Source organism: Malus sylvestris, chromosome 17 (genome assembly GCF_916048215.2).
Source record: "Malus sylvestris chromosome 17, drMalSylv7.2, whole genome shotgun sequence".
Lineage (NCBI taxonomy): Eukaryota > Viridiplantae > Streptophyta > Magnoliopsida > Rosales > Rosaceae > Malus > Malus sylvestris.
In genome coordinates this window covers 22,904,211-22,910,320 of record NC_062276.1, presented here as the reverse complement: position 1 = coordinate 22,910,320, position 6,110 = coordinate 22,904,211, and the positions used below count along the sequence as shown (strand labels likewise).

General features: G+C 36.4%; 1 long non-coding RNA gene across 1 annotated transcript; it reads right to left on the bottom strand.

The window, feature by feature from the left end:
• Positions 1 to 4,302: 4,302 nt before the first annotated feature.
• LOC126609623 (uncharacterized) lies at positions 4,303 to 5,622 on the bottom strand. The gene is made up of 3 exons (XR_007618212.1): positions 5,502 to 5,622; positions 5,227 to 5,379; positions 4,303 to 4,747 (listed from the first exon to the last, which is right to left on the bottom strand). It is a non-coding gene; the product is annotated as an uncharacterized LOC126609623 (long non-coding RNA).
• Positions 5,623 to 6,110: the final 488 nt, after the last annotated feature.

Here is a 6,110-nt window from a genome sequence, read left to right as displayed (position 1 = left end):
TTTATAGACCCATTTGCAGCCAATGGGTTTATGTCCTGCAGGCCAGGGAACCATAGTCCATGTATTGTTTTGCTGCAAAGCCGTTAATTTTGCATGCATGGCATTTTTCCAATTAAGATCAAAGATAGCCTGGGCATAAGAAGTAGGTTCAGTGGGACCTGTAATGTTACCTAGAAAAGTACAATGGGCAGAAGAAAGGCGTGAATAAGAAAGAAAATGAGAAAGAGGTTATCGAATACCTGAGGAAGTACGAGGTGCCGAGGGAAAATGACTGACTTGGTTAGTCACGTGATAGTCTTTATGCCATATGAGAGGTTGCTTAGGACGGAGAGACTGACGTGGGAGTGGTGGGGACGGTGGCTGACCTGACGTGGCGTCTGGTGGATGGGAAATGTCAAGTGATAAGGCAGACATGTCAGTGGATAGTGGAGTAAGAGAGGTTAGTACATAAGTGGGTGGGGAGGTTGGACTTGGAGAAGTGAAAGTGATGTGTGATGGTAACATGTTCAGAAGGGGTAGGATTAGGTGGTGGGGTCCGTGGTTTAGATAGGTCTGATGGAGTTGGATTTGATGGAAGGGGTGTTGGCGGTATGAGTGCATCTGGATTGACTGATGGGGTGTCAGCAAGGCTAGGAGAATAGGTTGTGGGCATATAGGGTGGTATTGAGAGGGGCACGCTATCATGTATGGGCAGAATGGGAAATGTAGGGGTTATAGGTGAAGATGGTATATAGTGGAAAGGAAAAATAGTTTCAGTAAATTTAACGTCGAGGTTGACAAAAAAATTTTTAGTTTCCAAATCATATAGTTTATAACCTTTTTGACCAGTAGGGTATCCAACAAAGACACAACGTTTAGCACGAGGGTCGAATTTATGGGTAGGGTGAACAACACTAGTAAAACACAAACAACCAAAAACTTTCAAGTGATCAAAAGATGGCAGATGTTTATATAATAACTCAAAAGGAGATTTGTTAGATAACAAATAAGATGGAAATTGGTTAATGAGATAGACAGCGGTGGATACACACTTGCCTCAAAACGAAATGGGTATCTGAGAATGGAAGCGTAAGCTACATGCAACAGTGAGAATGTAACGATGCATACGTTCGACAATGCTATTTTGTTGTGGAGTGTAGACACAAGTGCATTGATATTCAATGCCATTGGTTTGGAAAATATCTTTCATGGACAAAAACTCAGACCCATTGTCAACCATTATTGCTTTTATATTTGCATGAAATTGTGTATGAGCAAAAGTAACAAAAGATTTTAAAAGGTGTTGAGTTTCAGATTTATGTTGCATCAAAAAGACCCATATGCACCTAGTAAAATCATCTACAATGGTAAGGAATAATCGAGCCCCCAAATGTGTGGGAACTCTATGAGGACCCCATATATTACAATGTAACAAATCAAATGGAGCATGAAGTTGATATAGAACTTAAAGAAAATAGAAGTTTGGTTTGTTTAGCCATGGGACAAACAATACAATTATTATCAAAAGAAATATTATTTGAAGACAATGAGGTAAATACTAATTTAAGGCGAGTAGATGAAGGATGTCTAAGTCACATATGCCACAAATTGGAGGGATGGGAAACTTGACAGGAGAGAGGCGTTCGTTGCAACGAGGACATGTAATAAAAACCATCATGTTGTTTACCCGGTCCAATCATCTTCCTCGTAGCCAAGTCTTGCAAGACACAGAAAGTGGGAAACAAAATGGCACAACAATTTAGAGATTCAATGACTTGATTGGCAGACATGAGATTTAAGTGAAAAGAAGGAACACATAAAACATTGTCTAATGTAATATCTGAATTGAATGGTATGATCTCTGTAGAAGTGATTGTGGCTAAAGAGCCGGTGGGTAATTTAACAATGGATATTGGTGAAGATGTGCCTTCGCTGTAAAGTGAAGAATTTGAAGTGATATGATTGGTAGCCTCACTATCCAAAATCGAAGGTTGAGTATATACGGAATTAACAGATGCAACAGTAAAAGGAAACAGATCTGCTGCATTCGAATAAGCATTGTTATTATCAAAGGTATTGTTTAAATTCATCATGGACACAACGTGAGCCAATTGTTGAAGTTGTTCTACAGAAAGTCCTTGCAATGGGTTCGGTGAAAGCTGTAATTCTTGTGTTTGAGGGATGACAGGTGCTGCGTTTGCAATAGGAGAAGAGGCATGGGCAGCCTGTAATGCAACATGTGGGTTGCTGGTGCCTTGGAAACCGCGTTGCTATGCTTTATGGCTCCCTTGACTTCCTCTACTTGTTCTATTTTTAAATCGGCATCTGTCTTCAGTGTGGCCCCTTTTATCACAGAATTTGCAATGATATTTTCATATTTTTTAGTCCTACCATTGTCAATTGTATGTCCATCTTTATCACAATATTCACAACGGAGATTTTTGGAATTGTTGAAGGAATGGTTTGATCTACTTTGAACGGCCGCAACAATGGAAAATTTTTCACCCGATCCCGAAGACATTTGTCTTTGTGTTTCATCTTGAATAACAAGTGAGTAGGCTTGACGAACTTTAGGCAATGGCGCCATCATGAGAATATTACTTCGAACTCCACTATAGATAACGTTGAGACCCATGAGAAAGTGCATCATTCGATCTTCTTCTATGCGTTCATTATGTGCCTTTGTCTGGTCGCAGATGAGAAGAGGTCGATAAGTCTCCAATTCATCCTAAAGGCCTTTAAGTTTTGTAAAATAAGCTGAGACTGTCATGGAACCTTTAGCGTTTTTGGCATGAACAACTCCTTTGGATAAATCAGGTTCCACGGATTGAGCGAGCCATGTTAAAATCATACTATTGCATTGATTCCAGAGAGCGTATTCTTTTGATTGATCTTTAGATGAGGAAGGTTGAATGGAGCCATCAACAAAACCAATTTTGTTTTTGGCTGTGAGGGCATAAATATTTGAAACTTATGTCTTATCACTGTCAGCAGTGAAAAAAATGCGTTGAATTGCAAATGAAAACTTAAACATTGTAAACTCCATCTTTCAAGTATAAACGGCTATATCATTTAAATACATTGAATTGCAAATGAAAACTAAAGCCATTAAAATTGCAACAACTACAAAACTGAAATTAATTTATAATGATTAGACAGCAAGAAACCGTTGGTTGCAAATCAAGTAATTCAGACCCTAATTAAATTTGTAACACATTCCTACAGTGTTCTCCAAAGTGCATATACCAAATTCAATTAAGCAATATGAGACTTAAGTAAGCAAGATATTAGAGTATCCGATGATTGCGTTATCAAAGATGAACCCTAAAAGAGTGTATTTATACTAATCGATAGAGACCTTTTAGGATATAGAATCTGTATTAAACCAGGAGAATTCTAAATGATATCTAGAAGTAGATATTGCATCCTCTTAGAAGTGTGATTACTTGCTGCCCATGTCAATCCCTAAATTATAGGAATCTCCAAGAATATAGGAAATGTATTTGATCCTCAATTGGATTAGGTTTCCTTATCTTGTGAAACAAGAATGGTCAATCTCAACGAAGTCGGTGGACTTCACCTACCTTTCTGGAACACAAGATGATGTTGGCATCGCTAGTCCATTTGTACATCTCAATGTCATTAGAGTTGTTGAGTCCATAACTGAAAGGTATTCGTATTCCAATCCATCTTACTCCAGCCTTGAAAAATTATGGTCCCACATATCTCCTAATCAAGATTAGCCCCCTGATCAAGCCATTATTTTTTTTGGAACAAACGATATTATCTACACTAAGGGGAGGGGATGGGCTTAGCCTCACAATGAGCTAGTAATAATGTGATTCAAATTCGCCTTTGGCGAGAATCGAATCTAAGATCTCTCACTTACAAGTGAAAAGGAATACCATCGTAGTACTAAATCAAGATCTGCCTATTGATCAAACCATATATTAAGACAAACCCTTTTGAATGTTAGGCGGTGAAGATTTATGATCATAAACAAAAGGGTGAATATATATTTTAAACCAAACTAACAAATCTTGTCATGCCACTTAGTAATAAGGGTCCGTGGTATTCCTTTTCACTTGTCAGTGAAAGGTCTTAGGTTTGATTTTCACTAAAGGCGAATTTGAACCACATTATTGATAGCTCCCTTTAGTATAAATAATATCGTTTGTTCAAAAAAAAAAATTTATTCTAAAATTTTATATATAGAGACAAAAACTTTTACTATACTTCAAGGAATTCCACAAATTTTTAAACATGTTACAGAGAGACAAAAGCATAAAAACAATTGAAGCCCAACCCAAAAACATGGAAACAATATTTTAAAATACCAACCATACTCCTAAGGCTTTATAGCTATTAATTGAACCTAGTCCTCACAACTCCAACAAAATTAATTTGTATAATAAGCTCAACACATCGACTATTTCTGTAGAATCAGTTTTGAAACTATATGTAAAATCAGTTTGTATCCTTTATTACAAGAATCAGTTTAACCCGTCCTCGACTATTTTTGCAGAATCAGTTCAACCCGGTCTTGATCTTCTTTGCAGAATCAGTCCAATTCGTCCTCGACCATCTTTGCAGAATTAGTTCAACCCATCCTCGACCATGTTTGCAGAATCAGTTAAACTCATTCGACCATTTTTGTAGAATCAGTTCAATCAGTCATTGACCATGTTTACATAATCATATCAACCCGTCCTTGACCATTTTTGTAAAATCAGTCTTCAACCATTTTTGCATAATCAATTCAACCTGTCTACGACCATTTTGGTAGAATCAGTTCAACCTATCATTGACTATTTTTGCAAAATTAGTTTGAAATAACTTGACCGTGGTAAAACTTATTGAGTTAACACAGCTGCTCTAATATAAGGTAAATAGTAAATAAGGAGAGATCCTTAAATCCAAGGTAGAAGTCTCGTTCCATCATAAAAACTTTACAAAAAGAAGAATAAATGCTATCTTAATTTTTCCACTACTATGAACAATAAAAATGAACAGGAGGAAAATACAAAATTCAGTCATTTTTCCATTAAGTTGTAAAAAAATAATAATATTGCTTGATTTGTTTTACCATGGAAGGCACAGAAATGTACTGAAATGAGTTTGCCATATTCATAAGCATAGATACTTTGCATCCATTAAGGGACAAAAACATTTCAATTGTTTTAATATTTCAGATTCTAATTTGCATAGCAATATAATATTACACTTGAATACAAAGCCAATGCTGACCTTGGAGACGATGGTAACCTCGCGCTCATGCAAATGGGAATCTGATAGTAAATTCTTATATTGTTAAGCCAATGGTAATCTCACGCTCATGCTCGAGACTGATGGTAATTTCGAGATCAGTTTTCGCCGAAGCTTGCTCGTTCAACTTTCTCTCTGTAATCGAACAAACAACAACGAACCGTCAACAAAAAACTCCATGATTCAAAGAAAATCAACCAAAAATTTAAAAATTTCATATCAAAACTTGCAGTGGGCTTCAAAATTGCAAAGCCTACTATAGCGATCAAATCAGGAGGACGCGAAGAGTAGGAGAAAGTCTTTGGAGTTCCTGAAACCGACTTGGAGAGGGACTTGAGTTAATTTGGAGGGGAGACGGCAATGATGGAGAATTGAGGGTTTGAGATGGCCACGGACGAAAGAAAATCGGGTCAATATTTTTTGAAGAGAGAAAGAGAGAGAAGGTAGAAATAAACGGAGATAAAAGCGTGAAAATATTTTACCACCGTAAAAGGGTATTTTGGTAAGTTACACTCCACATAAAAAAGCCAATAATGTCATCTTTAACATATATTAACTTTTGTCTCTCTTTGAAATGTTTAAAAAGTGTTGTCTCATTATATAATTAAGTATCAAAAGTATACCCTATGTGTAATTTTTCTAAATATTAACTTATATAAACTAAAAGCAAGTTGCCATTTACCATAGTGGGGGAAATGTGTTGAGCCCTTGCATGACAATGTGGGTTCAAACCTTGTCGGTAGCTAATCTAACAAAATATATGGTTTGACAAAAAAAAAACTTATATAAATTTTTTTTTTTGTAATCATATTTAGAATAGGAATGTGATTGTGTAAATCCTAAGATATGGGAATATATCTTATATT